At 39.4% G+C, this 17,122-nt stretch overlaps 1 protein-coding gene across 1 annotated transcript in view; it reads left to right on the top strand.

Annotated features, from left to right (window-relative positions):
- The window catches only part of ADAMTS12 (ADAM metallopeptidase with thrombospondin type 1 motif 12), a gene marked incomplete at both ends in the record, with an annotated part of 140,753 nt that overhangs the window by 6,082 nt on the left and 117,549 nt on the right, over positions 1-17,122 (top strand). The window lies entirely within an intron of this gene.

The raw sequence follows: 17,122 nt of genomic DNA, 5'->3' as shown, positions 1-17,122 counted from the left end.
GACAATGTTTGAGAGCCCCTGAAGCAGGGGACTGATGCCTTCTGGCCAACATGTCTCAAATCTGCAGCAGGCTGGAGCCTGATGCTTGATTTCTGAGCATCAACACCAGGGTGGGTGAAGTTTGGAGTGTAACCTTTCCCTGCTAACCTGTCAGTATCAAAGTGTGTTCCTTGCTGTTGAGCTGTGTGAAGCTTTCAGAAACTTTGGAAATTCGTCTGGCAGTGTGTGAGAAACAACATGAAGACAGTGCTGGTATATATGAAATAGGAAACTCTGAATTTCTCGGAAGTGCTGATAACACATTTGGCAGGTTTCCTGGAGAAACAAAACATTGCTTGAGGGCAGAAGTTTCAGTCCCAGAGGTGTGAAGATTCACGGATATTATTTTCTAAGGTATATTTCTGGTGGGGACCAACTTATCAAAATTTCTCCAAAGCATGTTTTGGTCATATAGGGTCAGTAAGTAAAAGGAGATATGATGATACAAGCAGTTCCTTTGGTTGTTTTGTTTTATGCTTTACCAGAATGTCTTTGTTATTTTTCAGTAGCATGAGAGCTTGAAAATCAGATGCTAGATCTTCATTATTTTTTGGAAGTATTTAGTCTGCAACAAGAACTCAAAAATAATGCAATTGGCATTTAAAATTCATCTTGATAATATCCTTTAAAGTTATCCTTTAATTTGTGTTACAAACTTTTGGACTTTTATTTTCACTTGAAGGTTTTGAAAAAACACTCATATCAGAAAAATCACTGTTAAGGTTTTGAGTTCCCATCCTGCCCCAAAATGAAACTTTGAAATCATAAATTAATTCAGGTTGAATAAATGAATTTTGCCTCTGGGTAAAAACATGATGGCTTTGATGTGATGATTTTTGAAGTCCCGAAATTGCTGCTCTGAAGAGGTTGCAGTTAGAGTTGGGTCTGTATCTTGATTCCTCTGTGTGCCACAAGCTGGGGAAAGGTGATTTAGTTTGCCTTTGCCACAAAAGTTTTCCAAAAGATCTAGTGTCATATGAAAACATCTAGTGATGAATAATTTTGTCAGCTATGAGAAATTAAATCTGATTTTCATAATAAAAACCTAACATTTCTGCAACTTTTTTTTGTTTGTGGTTGTCTCCACATTTCTGATCTCTAGTGTTAATTAATTTTCATCCTGGTCATCCTCAATTTTTTTCAGCATCAGGTCTATTTCTGTCTTTTTGTTTTGTCTTTCTGGGATGGGTTGTGTTTTTCTTTCTGTATTTTTGAAAATAATTTTATCCATTTACTCTTGTGAAGGAGGGGAGGAGAATGAAGGAGAACTGAGAATAAGTAAACACTATGAAATTAGAGGAACTTGCTTCAGATACTAAAGTATCTGAGGAGATGAATAGATGATGGCATGAGGAAAAATTAATAGCTTGTTTGCTGTTGTAAAACTATGTTGATATGCTCAAGCCTCATAACCCAAGAGCTGGTGAAAATGAGTATCTTAGCTTTCTAATACTGGGAGCAGGAATGTTAGTGATGCTCCTTCCCTGATGCTGTTTGGTCTTGACACTTCAGGTTCATCATTAAATTAAAGCCTACTGTGCTTTTGTTGCTGAGACATTTTTTAATAAGCTCACTGAAGCACCGATTTACCATGGTAATGAATAACAGAAAAGTCTGTGATCCCTAAGCTTCAAATTTTTGGCTTTCTTAATCATTGGAGCTGGTAAAAAAAAAAACAACTAGAAAATACTGATTTGATTAAATAAATATGTTTTATGGAATATCCTCTTGGTTGTCATTTTTAGTGTCAAAGAGGTGCATTATTATTTTGTAATTTTGCCCTCGTGAATTGTTTAAGAATATGTCCACCCCAATTTTACAAATGGTGGCCCAGATTGGGGCAAAATAAAATTCTAAAGGTGCCTGTGGGAGAGGAATTCTAGTTCTAGTCCTCTTCGTGGAATAATTTCTCATTTCAAGTCAGTTTGGTTTGTATTTGACAGTTTCTTAATTTCCAGGACAATAGTGGAGTAAATGAACAAAAAACAGATGTGTGCTGTAGGTTTCTGTTTGTCATAAAAATCACTCACATGGTGCACTGAAAACAGAAAATCTAGAGATGTATTTTCATCTCCCTTTCATTTTCATTTTGAAATGTATTCCTGCTTCCCTTGGCATTACACAGGCATTGCTGATGCATTTTTTAATGTTCACAAAATGGCCTGCAAAGGAAATAACAGAGTGGTAGATGTGATATATGAGAATGGGTAGCACAGTCATTGTGTGGCATGGTTCTTTTTTTAAAAAAGGTAACTGTGTCTCTGTTTTCAGAAGTATGTATGGAAAAAAAAAGATTCATAAAGGAATTTGATCACATTTGGGCAAGGGAATACAGAGGATAATTATCGGAGATCTGGAGGGAATAAGATGTCATTTCCAAATCCATTTTTTTCTTACACCTTGTGAAATCTTAGTTTCCCTTTAATGCTAAATAGATCAGGACCTTCTTAGCAGGTTGAAGAACATGATGCTGTAATCTCTGTCTCTTCCTCTGGGTCAGTTGCTTAGTAAAGTCTTTTGCACTTCTGAGCCATTTTGAATAATGCATGTGTTAACATGGGCAGAGTGAGACAGATCTTGCTGTTTATTTTGGGTCACACTTGGATGAGGGAATCGCGGAGGGGAAGTCACTGCTGGAACACAAGAAACATCAAACCGTGGCACTTGGCAGGGGAGCAGACATGAAATCACTTAGATACAGGAAAATTTCCAAGATGAAGTAAAGAGAGGAATTTATTTATTTTTATATCTTTGAGTGAAAATGATGTTTGGATTGGCTGTCTTGGCAGTCTATTTAGGGCACTCTTCTAATAATGCTTTGAGTTTTCCCAGTGCCTTTCCACAGAAAGCTACAATGAACTTTCCCAGTACTAATTTCTTAATTGCCAGTTGTGTGCTAGTCCCAAGAATCCCTTGTGTTGGGGCAGTGGTGTCAGCTTGTCATCTCAGTAGGGCTGGGATCAAGCAAAGCCCAGTGAAGTTGAATGAATACCCTGGGTTTGTATGCACTGAGTCCTACAGAGCTGGGAAGTGAGTTTTCCTCTGATAGTCCATCCTCTTCATTAGGAACAAGGCCTCCTTTTATCCATCAGTAACACAGACATTGTTTATAGTATTTTTAGATGGCAGAGCATCATTAAGGCTTTGTTTTCTTGACACTTGTTTACAGAGTAGAGCTGTCAATCAACAGTTGCTTCAGGAGATGCATTTATCTTCAAAGGCAGTGGAAGCATTAGCATGGAAAAGGGAGGAGAGTGGAAGGACATTAGTATGGAAATCTGTGCATGTGTATCTGGTAAGCTCCTGGCCATACAGGGCCTGTGGGCAGATCTGGCTTTGGCTGTCTCCAGCTAGTCAGAGGGTTGCCTCTGTCCTGGTGGACATCACTGTTTTTAAGAAGTGCTGGGTGCCTTTGAAAAGATTTTTGAAACATTTCCCCCACCTCCATTCTTCTGTCTGTGTGGGGCCACACTCAGGGCAGACCTTTGTGGACCTTTAATTGGTGGCTGTATTCATATAGCAGCTGGGAGGAGATGCTCCAAGTGAGACCTCTCTGGGCACATCTTTGTCTATCCTGACACCAGTGACAAGCTTGTCACTGGAGTGGAATGGTGACTGAATTCTGCTTGAATGTCACCATTCTTTGTTGCAGGATAACACCTTTGTATGAAGCCCAGAGTGAGCTCTGGTACTCATCCAGTTCCTCCTGTCTTCTCGGTGTAGCTTTTATCTTTTGCAGACTTATTCAGCATGGTCTCTGTTCTCCTGCTACATGCCAGTAAGCTTTTCTAGTTTATGTGAGATGCTGTTTTTATGTTGAACCATATGTTGCTGTCTTATGATCTGTCCCAAGTTGAACAGTTCTGTGCAGGTATCATGAAAGTATATTAGTGGTAGTGGGCTCTGTGACAGTGGTCTAATACAGCTCTTTAGACTTTCCTCTCCTATAGATACAGAAAACAGCCTTCAACATGTTGGACTTGGTGCTTTCCTTAGATGAGGTTTGAGAATAAAATAATCTTTAAAACAGTTTTATATTTGTTATAAAGTAATGGAAATATAAAATGTCTTGCTAAGCTTATAATACATATTTTTATCTGCTTCTGTATCTCCCAGCATTTGAGCTTGTTTGATTACTGACCATTTGTTTGTTAATCTGTTGTTAAAGGTAGTTATCAGGGTTTGGCAAAGCTAAAATAGTACACAATTCACTCCTGTAGCCCAGAAAAATATCCATGTCTTTTTATTCACTTGTGGTACACATGCAGCTAGTAGAATTGTTCCTCTTCCAATGGAAGTGTCTTTTGATTATTAAAAGTCGCAAAATATGTGGCAGTAGGAAGACTGTTAAGGAAAGGGGGCATGTAACATTTTCCTCACTTAAACTTTTGACCACCTGAAATTGGATTCAGTTCTGACCCCTGTCCCTGACTGGACTGCCCAGAACACATTTGGGCACGTGTGCTGTTTAGGTGGCTGTTTGTATTTTATGAGTTGAATTGGAATGTATTCCTGTAGTGCTTCCTGAGATAACATGAATTCCATTCTGTGCACAAGGCTTCTGGGAGACAAAACCAGAAGTTCTTCAGAGGTCTCCTGATCTTCTCTCATCTCTCCTTTCTTCCTCTGAGACAGTCTCTTGCTTCCTTCTTTGTCTTTCCCCTGAGGGCTGGTACTGGGTGGTCCTGCTTGTGTTTGGAAGTACAGCCATATCTGCCTCTCTGCCATTGGTGTCTCCTTACTTTGGTGTCAGTGACATCTCCACCGCAGCCTCTTTTGGTTTGTCTGGCAAGGGATGATCCAGTGGAACCAAAATGTAGGAATACGGTGTTTGGAGAAAGGGTGCAATGAAGTCAAGGTGCCGGCGTTTTCCTCAGGGATGGGAATTGCTCCATGGCTGGATACCATGGAGCTTTCACAGTCTGATTATTGCAATTTGGCTTGTTCTGGCAATCCTAAAGCAGGAGAGAGCTGCCAACTAGCCTGGTTGTGTAGCTGCTGTACATCTCTTCTCACATGCAGTAGTATGGAAAATACTGCAAGTAGAAAAATATACACTGAAAGTAAATGCAGTTTGTGCTGTGCATCTGTTCTTTGTCGTGCTTGGTTGGCTTTGTTTCTCCACTACAGTAATAAATATCTGGGTATTCTCCTTGACTGACAAGTGCTATGGTTGTGTTGCATAGTTCTGTTCTTCTTTTTGAAGATGATCCAAAGGCAGGGTGTGTGGTGGTCTGTGGTGGTCTTCCTCCATCACCCAATAGATTAATCATTCAAACTTTCATTAGTATTTGCTGCAGTACTGTAACATCCATCCCTTTCTTTGTGTTTAAGCTTTAGCTATCCATCTGCCAGCTCCCTCCCCCCAGCCTTTTGTCTGGAAAAATACTCTTAATTGACAGGTCAAACGAATCTCATCAGTGATCTCAATACATGAGAATCTGGCTGTGTCTGTGGCTCCTGCTTTTGGCCTTGTCACCTTTAACCAATATGAAGTTGTTAGACCAGAAGCTGGGTCTGACTGGAGTTTTTGTAACATTGTGTTACATTTCAGAGGAAGAGTCATTGATGGGGTGGGTTAAAAAAGGATTAGTCTTTGTGAGCTGGTTTGCATGGAGTACTCAGTTTAGAATGGTCCTTTAAGATAATGATTTTTTGAGAATATGAAAGAATGACTCTTATAAGGTAGTTTTAAGGCATCTTAATATTTTGTTAAAATATATATCTATATGTTTGCTAATTATTTAGGAATAATGTTCATGTGCAGAGCTGTCAATCATCTTTCCAGTTTCCATGGGTCTTTGTAACCCATCTTCTATGTCATGATTTCATTACTTTGATGTCTTTTTATAAAACTTTTATGTTTACTGAGAGAAACCTGTGAGATTCTGATTTCAGGTTCAGGATGCAGAAGTGAAAAATATGCATAGCATCTATTTTGCTTTGATTCTTAGTAATGTAAGGTTTGTAAAATGGTCTGTCCTTTATTCTTTTAGTATCTTCTATTATCTTTGGAAGTTTTTGTCTCATTCTCTGAAAGAGAAGTGGAGGCATCAAAGCCATTAAGTTCTGAAGAATTTTGCAGGTGAAGGTGGGAACTTCTGATCAGTGAAATGATGGCTGTGCACATTCAGCTTGGCCAGTGGCTCAGCACAACTCTAAATTGTTACTGAGTGAGGTGCAGTGCTACCCATGTCCCTGCTGATGGTGAGGAGCACTGAGAGTTCAGGAGAGGTTGAAGGAAATTGCTTTGACTGGGAAAATGGAGCACATGTGAGAAGCAAATCTGTGGGGGACCAAGGCTTTGATAGTTCTGCTGTTCATAGAACTGCGTTTTCTATACTCCATTTTCACAATGGCCTCTTCAATTCTCTTTGTCTGTCAGAGAGGAACCTCTGCAGTCTGTGCACAGTGTCAGCATCAGAACTTGGTTATATTTTCACAAACATCAGACATACACACATACACAAATCTGTGTTCATACATGTAGCTCTGTCACTGCAGAACAGCTGCACTGCAAATAAAGCTATTTGGTGTGCTGAGAAGGCTTCTGTCCTCTTATATGTATTTCTTGTTACCAGCTTGTGGCCAAAAAAGTTGTCATGTTTTTTTCCTCAAGAATCTGGTGCTTAGCAATGGACTTGCCCAACTCATTTCTTAATTGCAACATAATTTAAGTATTTAGTGATTTAGTCTAGTATATTTAGTTGCTTTATATACACACTGGCTCCAGGTGTGCTCTGCAGAAGGACAAACATTAAAAATGAGTAAGTAGTCATGAAAAACCTTGTGGTCTTGGTTAAACAGTGGCTGTGTTTAAATTCATTCATGGTGTGTTCCAGTTCTCATGGCAGACAGTAGATCCCTAATAAACTGCTTGTGAATGCATGGAATGCCCAAGAGTAGATCTAAATTAATTCTGGTTAGAACTCACAGTAAAGGCTAACACAGACACAGCTTTGGGTTTCAAGATTAGTTTTTTAAAATTTCACTCCTCCTTCCACCCCCTTTTGAATTTGAAACAAAGGCAGTTTTAAATGTCCAAACTTGAATATCTGCTAATTTTTATGCAGTGTTAATTCTGTTTCCTTATCTAGAACAGTCATTGACCAAATCTGGTCAAAACCATAAAAATGGAGACTGTGGATAGGGTCAGTGTCTGTTTTATCCAGCATCCTCTGTCCAGCAATGACTGAGTAAATATCTGGATATGAGTAAGAACATGGCAGTTGGCCATCTCCCATTTGGTCATCCGTGCTTCTGTTTTCAACTCAGATCAAATTTTTGGAGGAAAACCTATTGATGTATTAGTATTTTACATATTATCTGGGCACCTCTTTACTCAGTGTCAGAAATATGTGTCTTTATATGTGAATTATATACTTTAAAATTATTTAGATGTATCTTCGTTTGTTTTTCACTAGCTTTTACTATCAGTTTCATTTGATGCTTCGTGGAGTTGTTGTCATGGAAGACACAGTGAACAGTGAAACACTGAGCTTAGTGTTTGAGATTATTTACTCAGTGATATAGTGTATTCCTAATTATTTTTTTATTTCTTGGTAATTCTAGACACTTAACAACTTTGTTGGACATCTGTTAAGATTACTTTATTATATAGTTCTAGTTTTTTTCCTCATGAAAACAGCAGGTTCTTTCTGCACAGTAGCAGGTAGATCAGAGTCCATATGCTGCTTTTCCCCCTTCACTGTACACTGCTGTATCAATTTTCACTCATCTATTAATTCCTTTTTTTTTTCCTTTCTTGCCCAGCTGCTCACTTTCAGGAGTTTTCTGACATTCATTGGTTATCCTTTTTCCTTACTTTAATAGCTATATTAGAGTTTTCTAATATCCTGTATAAGAGATTGTAAACTAATTTTTAATCCAGATGTTAAGACAAGGAAATTGGTTGAAGGAGAAAAGCCATAGCCAAGAAGCTTCATTATTAATAAAAAATAATAAAAAAAAATCATTAAGTTGCTTTTCCAAATGAATTCATATAAAATTGCTGAATTGCTAACTGTGAGATTTTATCTATCATTTCAACTGACTGTGTAGAAGCTAAACAATGAGGTATCTTGAGTGGCAGGAGAGTAAATGGGTAAAATGAGCAAGGGGTGGAGAAGAACTCCAGCAAAGTGATGAGTAAGTAGCCTTTACCCAAGACATCCCAAACTGGAAGTTTTCCAGAACATCTGGCGGTCAGTGATTGTGTCCTTTTATCTTTGCTCTGTTCTTGCAGTCTTGCCATAAAAATCTGCTTGTGTCTGCTGGTGAAGGGTCCTGAGTTGGAAGGATCTTCGTTTTAATCCAGTCTCGCCATTGCTGTATTCTTATGGCTCAGGGTTTACAGCAGGTGTTCACCAACCCAGAGTATTTTGCATCTGTATTTTAATACAGGTGCCTTCTCTTGAAAGTTGTGTGTGGAGGGAAAGGCAAGAATTGGTTGTTGTTGCTGCCATGAGGCATAAGAAATTCTTTTAAATACAGTTCTTTCTGGCTTTACTTTCCATATGGAGTCTGGATGTCCTTTTTTTGGATCTTCCTCAGTAGATTTTAATGTTTGTTAAACTGTTTTTGCCATGGCTATAGACAACACCAAAGTGTTGGAACTGCATTGCCTGCTTATTTTACAACAGCTGTTGACTTTTTCCAAATAACTTATAGTCAAAAAGAGAAACTGTATTTCTCATTACATCATGTCAGTTCAGAGTGGCTGAGTACTTGCTGAGATTTTTAATGTATCTTTATATAATGTTGTTAAGTCACAGCTGGTTGCAGATGCTTGTCAAAAAACATAAGGTGTGTTATAATCTTTTTTTCATCAAAATGCACAGCACAAGCTACTGCAGCTCCTCGGAGGCAGGACCCCAGTTCCAGCTGTCAGAAAAAAGGGGATGAATTAGAAAAGTACAGGTTTTCTCCTTACACAGAGAACTGCATGTTTCTTATTTTATTGCTAGCTAAGCTACAGAGACAGCATGCCACTTGTTTATCGAATTAAGTGTTCTCTTTCAAATCAGGAAATGGATTTCACTTGGCTTTGGAAAAGAGATCAAAAGTGTGAGAGTAGTAGCAGTTTAGGAGAGAAATGCCAAGGAGTTTTATGAAGCTAAATGACCATTACTGCACCTGTGAAAGCAATCCAGCTCTAAGGAGGGAATGAAACAGGAGAGTGTAAATTAGCTGTGACTAACCACAAAGCCCCTGCCTGCAGTAGCAATCACTGCCTTCCAGGAAATTGGTAGCTGTCTATTCAAAGAATATAGAATTTAATATTAGTATTTTAAAAGATAATATAGAAATAACATTAAATTCATTAAATATCATGCCAGATTATCAGCAACAGTTATTTACCCAGGTGAGGTTTGAGGTTATTAAATTTATTTTGCACCAGTATTCTGAATTGATTTAGAAAGAAGTATTATCTCCAGTGCAGTTGTGTTATCTTTTTGGCCATTTTCTCATAATTAGGACACATCATCTTCTGGCAAGGCAGCAGAGCAGATTTTGGCATAGTCTCTTCATGTTACAGCTGTGAATGTTGCTTTATATGGTACTAATTCTAGTTAAGTTGATTATCATAACACTTCTCAAGAAATGTGTTCTGTAAAGGACTGAATGACAGTTAGATATTTTAAAATATAAACAAGCCAAGTTTGTTTATGTCATGCTTCTTTATGGAGACTGGAGCTAGCTAAACTGAGTTGCATTTTTTCACATTTTACAAATGTTCTGTGTTTCCCCATTACTAAGAACTTCTGTTCTTTGAACTATAAAGTCCTATGTAAAAAATTAATTGAAAGCCATTATTAATCCAGACAGTCCAGTGTGAAGACTCAAGATGCAGAACATAGAGGTGAAGTGACATACAAAGTCTGTAAGTGGATAAATGGTGCGCAAATTAGAAGCTCAAATGAGAAGAACACATTAGGCATAACAGCTCAGATTCTCACAGTGAATGGATTTCTGTGAAGGAATTTGTGAATTGTCCATCTGCCACTGGCATTCTTAGCGCTCACACAGGCTATTTTTGTGTACAAGTCAGGAGATCAGAATTATCTAAATTAAAGATAAAACAAAACCAAAAATTCAAAGCAGAAAACCTCCACTAACTCAACCCCTCCTCCCAAACCCTTAAGCTTCAACCAGGTTTCTTAGGACCTTTCTTTTTAATTTTTTAACCTGATTACAAGACAAAGTCTCTTCAGGAGTTTAACCTGAACATGGCAGTAGATTGACCTGTTTATCTGTATAGAATCTGCAGCAATGCCACAGAGAATGGAGCAGTATTCTTCACTGTAGAATTAAATCAGGTCACTAGTTTATACTTGCATGGTACATCTACCATTGGCAAAGTGCCACTGTGACATTGCTAACTGGAATCCTGTGAGGCATTTGGGAACTGCCCTTCATCCTCCCCACCCACCTGGCTGCATCCCAGTAGCTGGGCTAATGACATCTGGCACGGTGAGTATGTGTTTATTTGTGTGTAGCATTTACTCTTGTGTATTTGGGACAAGTCAAGGATGCTGATAGCTCTGCTTTTTGGAGCACTGTGTCACTTCGGGTTACACATTGCAGTTTCATGGTATTATTGGGAGAAAAAAGACTGTTCATGTGGTCCTTTAAGTCTCTGTTCTGGGGCTGCTTTTATTTAAAATTTTCATTGATACTCATGGGATAAGAATCAATAATGTGTGATGAACTTTGTTCAGGATGCAGATCTAGAAGGTATCATCAGTATGGAGAATGACCAGGATATTGTGTCATTAAACCAGGAAATGGTAGATGTGAAGTTGAAGAAGGGAAAATTCAAGTGTTTAAAGTGTGGAGTCTAGAGTCACAGACTTAGCAAATAATAGACATTTCTCCCTTAAGAACTCACCTGTTATAGGTGTGAAGCTAGGACTTGAATACATTTGCTTTATACTTTGTGGATTTTTTTGAGGGGTAATTTGTTAGTGGAAGGATGTTACCTTGAAGGAAAGAAAAAAAAGGAAAAAAGATCCTAGGATTTGAGCAGAGATGAGAAAAATATGGGAAAATGTGACTAAAGGTTCACTCAGGATACACCAGGTGTTTCTTATCACTGTTTGAAAAAGGGTAAGAATCTGTGGGAAGTACCACATCTTATTTTACTGTTCCCCAGGTGTTTGCTTTCAGCAGTTTTAAGAAATAGGATGGGAGTAAGAGATGTTGGTCTGAGACTGTCCTTTTCTTCTTATGTGAGATTTAGTTTTTGTAAGGTAGAACTTACAACTGGATTTGTAGATTTAGGGTTCCACTTCTTGTCTTGTTTCTAGCTGCCTGAGTTGTGTTTTGAACACTGAGACCACAGTGATTTTTGAGGATTCACATTCTCTTCTTGAAACAAGCAGGCTGATATCCATGGGAAGACCTGGAAAACTAAGAAAACATAAAGTTTTAAATTGTAGTGTAAGAGATTAGGTAACAGTGGGAGATGATTTAGGCATACCTGGCACTATATGAAGGTGAGATTTTAGGAAGTCAAGACATCTTCTTTCAGCACTGCTCTGAAATCTGGTTGATAAATACCTTGTGTCCTTCATGAGTGGTCTTCATTCACTTCAACCTTATCTTTCTTTTAAGGATATAAAGACTAAAATGAAGGTAATGCTCCAGGGTGCAATGTATCTGTATTTGTATAGGTCTACATAATGTGATTGATGTAAATAATAAAACCAACACCTTTCCCAAATATAGCCCTCTGATTACCTAAAGGTTTCTGAACCAAGTGAGATGCCTAATATGAGCTAAATTAACACACTTGTGGGTAACGCAGGACGGCAGGGGAGAGACAGAAAGCAAAGGAGAGACAGAACTTTAGGACAAGGGGAAATAAAGAAAAAGGGTGCTGTTCATGCAATTGATTGCAGAGTAAAGATCTTGGCCACCATAAAGTTCCGTTGTCTGGGAACTGTTACGCATGGAAGCTGAGGCAGTGTAGAGTGAGTACATCCAGAGGAGAGCGAGCATGGCAATATTCCTGCAGGACTTGCTTCAAGGGGTGTTTTGCAGTGGTGTAACAGCTTTGCAGCCAGGGAATCTGGCACATGCTGCTTGTGGTAGAAAAAGTTGTTCTGGGCAAAAAGCACGTTTGTCATGGGTTTGTTTCAGGGTGTCCCATCTGCTTTCCTGTCTGAGGAATTTCTGTTCCTTAGTATTGTTTCTCTACTGATCATCACAGGTATACAGCAAGAGAAAAATGAAGTGGATCCTGAAAACAGGGTTTTTATGAGGACTGTACTCTGTATGTCATCCAATATCATCCTTCTATCCTCAGACTTTTGCCCAGTCTCTTTCCTTTTGGACAGCCAAGGAAAGGTTGCTGGGTGGTTTAGCTCAGAAAAGCAGGGGAGTGCATCTCAGTACATTGATAAGAGAAATGTGTGGTGCCCACAACAGCAAGTGCTTTGGCATTTGATCCAGTGAAAGGAAGGAGACAAGTATGAGGTGCAAGCAGGGCTTAGGTTGTTTTATAACATCTTTCTTTGTCCCATTCTGAGATCAACCTACAGATGCAAGTGCATTTCATAACTATCCACTGTAAATAGGGGAGCCATGATTGTATCACATCTTCTTGGCCAGTCTTCATTTAAGAAGAATCTGTAAGCAGACCAGTGAGGGTTGCTGCATCGTTCAAGCAGGATGTACTAAAGAACATGAGTCCATAATAATTGTTTTTACCAATATGTAACAGGAAAAAAATATCTCTTAAATTTTTCCTTTTGCTTTCATCCTACTGTAGTTGCTGTGGTCTTTTGTATCCATTAGAGTGTATGCTGTCTGAAGCAAGTTAACATTTCTGTCTTCCCATAGCCTTGTCTTAGTACCCCTTTTGTTCCTTCATGGCTGACACACTGATGCCATGTTGTTTGTGAGTGCAGCTCTTTAGTGTAATGGCAGCTTCCAGGTGTCACATCTCATCTGTCCTGTGTGGTGTGGCTCAGCCCTCTTCTGTGCTCTGCTCTAGTTTTTGTTGCTCCCTCTATCCCCTACTTGCAGGTGTGGCCACTATTGCATGACCTCTCTAGTGCAAGAACAAGGACGGCATTTTGGAGGTAGACTGGGCACCCCTTTCCCCCTCCAGTGTCATTCTTTTATTCTTTTCAGCAAAGTGCTGTGGTGCCTTTGGGCAGTACCAGAAATATTTGATTGCAGGAGAAGGGTCTTAGAGAGCAGAGGTCCCATACACTGAGGGAGTGTGGGGATGATGGGGTAGAAGTCAGTCTAAATACAGTCTCTGACTCTTGCAGTTAGATAGGCTCCAATTACTGCTTTCTGTCTTTTGTTAGTGTCTCCTGGGGCCGTATCCTTGCTTGTCAGCGAGAGTGGGGAAACCCGGGAGTGACTGGAGGTGCTGCCCAGAGTTCCCTGGAGCTCGCTAACTCTTTGTCCAAAAGGCTTAATAGTGCTACAGTTTCTAAGACTATCGTGTATCTTTTTGGTTTTGGTTTCATTAAGGATTTAAATTCATTGCTTTCTGTTGCTGAAGTAAGATAATGTATCCTGCATTGGTTTGTTACATGATCTCTGTGCACAGAGAGAGAAGCCTGGGCATTCTGTACTTGTGTGCTGAATTCTGCAATGTAAGAGCCAGATTAACTCTTCGGAGAATTATTTTCTGAGCAGTTTGCTAGGGCTGGAAAGGCTTTTGGGGGTCATCTTTCACTTTAAGAAGTTAGTGAGCAAGTATGTGAGGCAGCAGACTATTTACTTTCTGGCTTGGATTATTTTCTGCATAGACTTGCACTGGTTTTAGTCAGACAGCAGACATGGAGCTTACTCTGTAGTCTCTGCTCTTTTTTAAATCTCTGAAAGGCTGATTTGTGCTCCAGCAACTGTATTGAAAACAGAGAGGTGAACTTGATGTGAACAACAAGAAATTCTAATTGTTTGAAGTTCTGTTGTCTGCATAGGTGTTGGATAACATCAAGGAAAATGTACCCTAGTACTTCCAAATCTATCTAGTATGGAGGCTGAGGCAGAGACCACCTCTTCTATTTTACCCTAATGTTGCAGAATTAAATGTGCTGCCTGTCTTCTGCAGCAGTGCAAACTTAATGCCTGACTTTTGACACAGTTCTGTGTATTGTGTTATGTGTTACCAGAGCAAAGGTTACCCAGAGGGACATGGTTGGAAAAAAGAAAGTAGTTCCAGGTTATAAAATGTGTTGGCTTTTACTCATCTGTTGTGCCAGATTTTTTAAATATGGGAAATGGCTAGAACTGCTCTCACTAGAGATGAGGAGAGATATGGGGGCAGGTCTGGGTGGGAGGAGTGATAGTTAGAGCTGGGCAGCAGGGTGAGTTGGTGTGGTGGGCGCCCACAAGGGACCCTTGAGTGCTGCTGGAGACTCTGCTGTGTTTTCTTGGCTGCCTCTATGGGCAGTCTCTGATAGGTTCCTTCCATGAACTGGCCAGCTGGCTTCTCTGCCCAGCCAGCTGAGTGGCTTCTTGCCCAGCTCAGTTGTGAAACACAAATCAAAGGGAGTACTGAAATTTGGTTTTGAACATGAATTTACTGTAAGAGGTCTAATAGTATAGCAGCAGTTTGGCATAGTATCTCATGGGGCTTTTGGAGTATGAGAAGAGTGGGGATTTTTTTTATAAGCAAAACATTTTTTGAGCCGTAAAAATGATAAGATGATTTGCAAAAGTCAGTCACAGCTAAAGGCCAAGTTCTGGTCTTGTTGCATAGCCAAGAAAAGGGTAAACACCAGTGTAATGTTGAATGTTTTTGTATACTCTGAGAATTTTAGATCTTTTGAGTATGTTGATGCAGGTTTCTTTGCAAATAATGAAGCAAGAATGTAGTGCTTTTAAATAATTTGCCATTTTTGCAGGATTATTAGGCAACATGATGGTAACACACGAGCGGGATGTATAATCTGTGTTACTGAAGAGTATAATGTCAGCATCTTCAGTGTAGCTCAAGTTACTTGTGTGGTTTTGTCAAAAACTGTGTATGGAAATACGGTTGCTGTCTAGAGGGCTTTATTAAGTATAGTTCAGTACCATTTGAAAAAGGGGGTGTTGCTTAGTAGAACATTTGAAGGGAACTACTTGTCTCTGTAACTACTAGTGGTAGAAGTAAGGGTACAGGAGAGTTTTCAAATCTGTGAGACAAATGCTGGAATCATGTCTGATAAACTTTGAAAGGAGCTAGAAGAGACAGGCATAAAAGGCAAAGGATGGAAAGGAGCAGACAGTTTGGGAATAGCCTCTTCGTCTGTGGGCAGTAGTGAGGGGCGCAGGTTACCAGTGAAGGGGATGCCTGTGAGAGCTGGAAGTCTGCTTGCTGCAGTTCAGACTGTTTTGTATTGCTGTGTGTCATGAGGTGTAAACAGCTGTGGAAATTGGAAGTCTTGAGAATGCAAGACCAGCACAGTCCCAGTTTCTGTACTTCTGTTATTGGAACAGCTCGCACATTGGTTGGGGCTTTTTTTGTTTGTGTGTTTCTTTGCTTGGGGGTTTTGTGGGTTTTGGTGAACTTTTTTTGTTTGTTTGTTTTTTGGGGTTTTTTTTGCTGTGCTTTGTTTTGGTTTGTTTTGGGTTTTTTTGGTTTTTTTTTGTTTTTTAATTAATTTAATATATTTTAATTTTAAAGTAGAAAACAATCTCATAGCATACAGAAAACTACAGCAGGCTGCAGATAATACTTATTGAAATAACAAACTCATAAGAAAGAGAGGAGGCAGTGGGGAAGAATTTCCTGGGAATATAATCAAAGTTGATTTTCAAGCAGTTATAATTTTTTGTGTTGTTCCTGCTTGCATGGTAATGCTTTCAAGCTCACTGGGAAAAATAGAAAGTTCATGTCCTTAGGACAAGACAGACTTGAGTCTGGATTAAAACTCACAGGATATTCTTTGCTGCCACACATCTCTTCCTTCTCCTTTGTACCCTGTCCTACAAACACCTTGTGTGTGTCACTGTGGAAACACACATCAGAGTTGTAATTGAAGGGCTGATAATGGGGACAGGTTTAGATAGTTCAGATCATTGATTTTCAGGAGCTGTGTGTGCCTTTCAAAGAGAGTTAAGTGCTACATTGGATTTGCCAAATAGATTGGAGAGAAGCAAAGCAGTGGCAGTAACTGCCACAGGGAAGAGTGTGTTTCTGAGAAAACGTGAGTCTGCTCATGTGAGCAAATCAACAGTGACAGATGAAAGAATAACAGGGTGGCAATAAGCATATTTTGAGTAAATTAAGCTGTAACTGTGCAAGCAAGAAGACCATGGAGAAAAATACAAAATACTGTGTGGTAGGTAGATAACAATGTGCACTTTTGAAGTGAACATCTCTTTTTGTAATTTGGTGTGGCATCTTTGTTGAAAGAAAGCAATTCTAGCCTCTTACCTGCTTTCTAGCAAAGCTCTTCTGTGCTGGGAAAAGCCTGAATGTTGGTGAAAATAGTGTAAATGTATTGCTTAGGCAAAGCAGAGGTGGCTTTGCCATCAGAAATGATGTAGAGCAGCACTTCCAACAGGAGATGGTGGTAGCTGGAGAGATTCCCAGATCCTTTGTGCATTTCCCAGGATTCTGTTAACCCTTTCGGCTGCAGATGTACATTAAGGACAGTTTTTAGCCATCCTAAGGTCAAAACAAGACTCTCGGAGTTTCTGCTTTGCAGACAAGAGCCTTGTTTCCAGAAACACAGTTTCTCTTTTGTGTGACTTTTTGTAGAAATTAAACTGTTTTCAGGAGCCCAGATTACAAATGGCAGTGGTGGTTGTGTGTGTTATCACCTGTCTTCCTGAGAAAGAAACTCCTGCAGTGTTTGTACTGTCTACAGATGGGACCAGGAACATTTTTATGTTGTCTTTTAGACTTTTGTCCGAATGCTCAGTGCCAGAAGGGACAAAATTGATAGCACCAAAGAGTTTTGGTGAAAATGTACCTGCTTGGTAATGGCTCTTGAAGTTATGATTTCTAATTGTAACTTCATCTCTCATTTATCAGGTTTTGAGTCAGAGGAATGAGCATAGCATTGATTAAAAAAAAAAAACTTCATAAAAATGTGCCAAGACAAATGCCTTAGGAAACCCAAAT

Source organism: Fringilla coelebs, assembly GCF_963513975.1.
Source record: "Fringilla coelebs genome assembly, chromosome: Z".
Lineage (NCBI taxonomy): Eukaryota > Metazoa > Chordata > Aves > Passeriformes > Fringillidae > Fringilla > Fringilla coelebs.
This window is presented reverse-complemented; position numbering and strand designations above follow the sequence as displayed.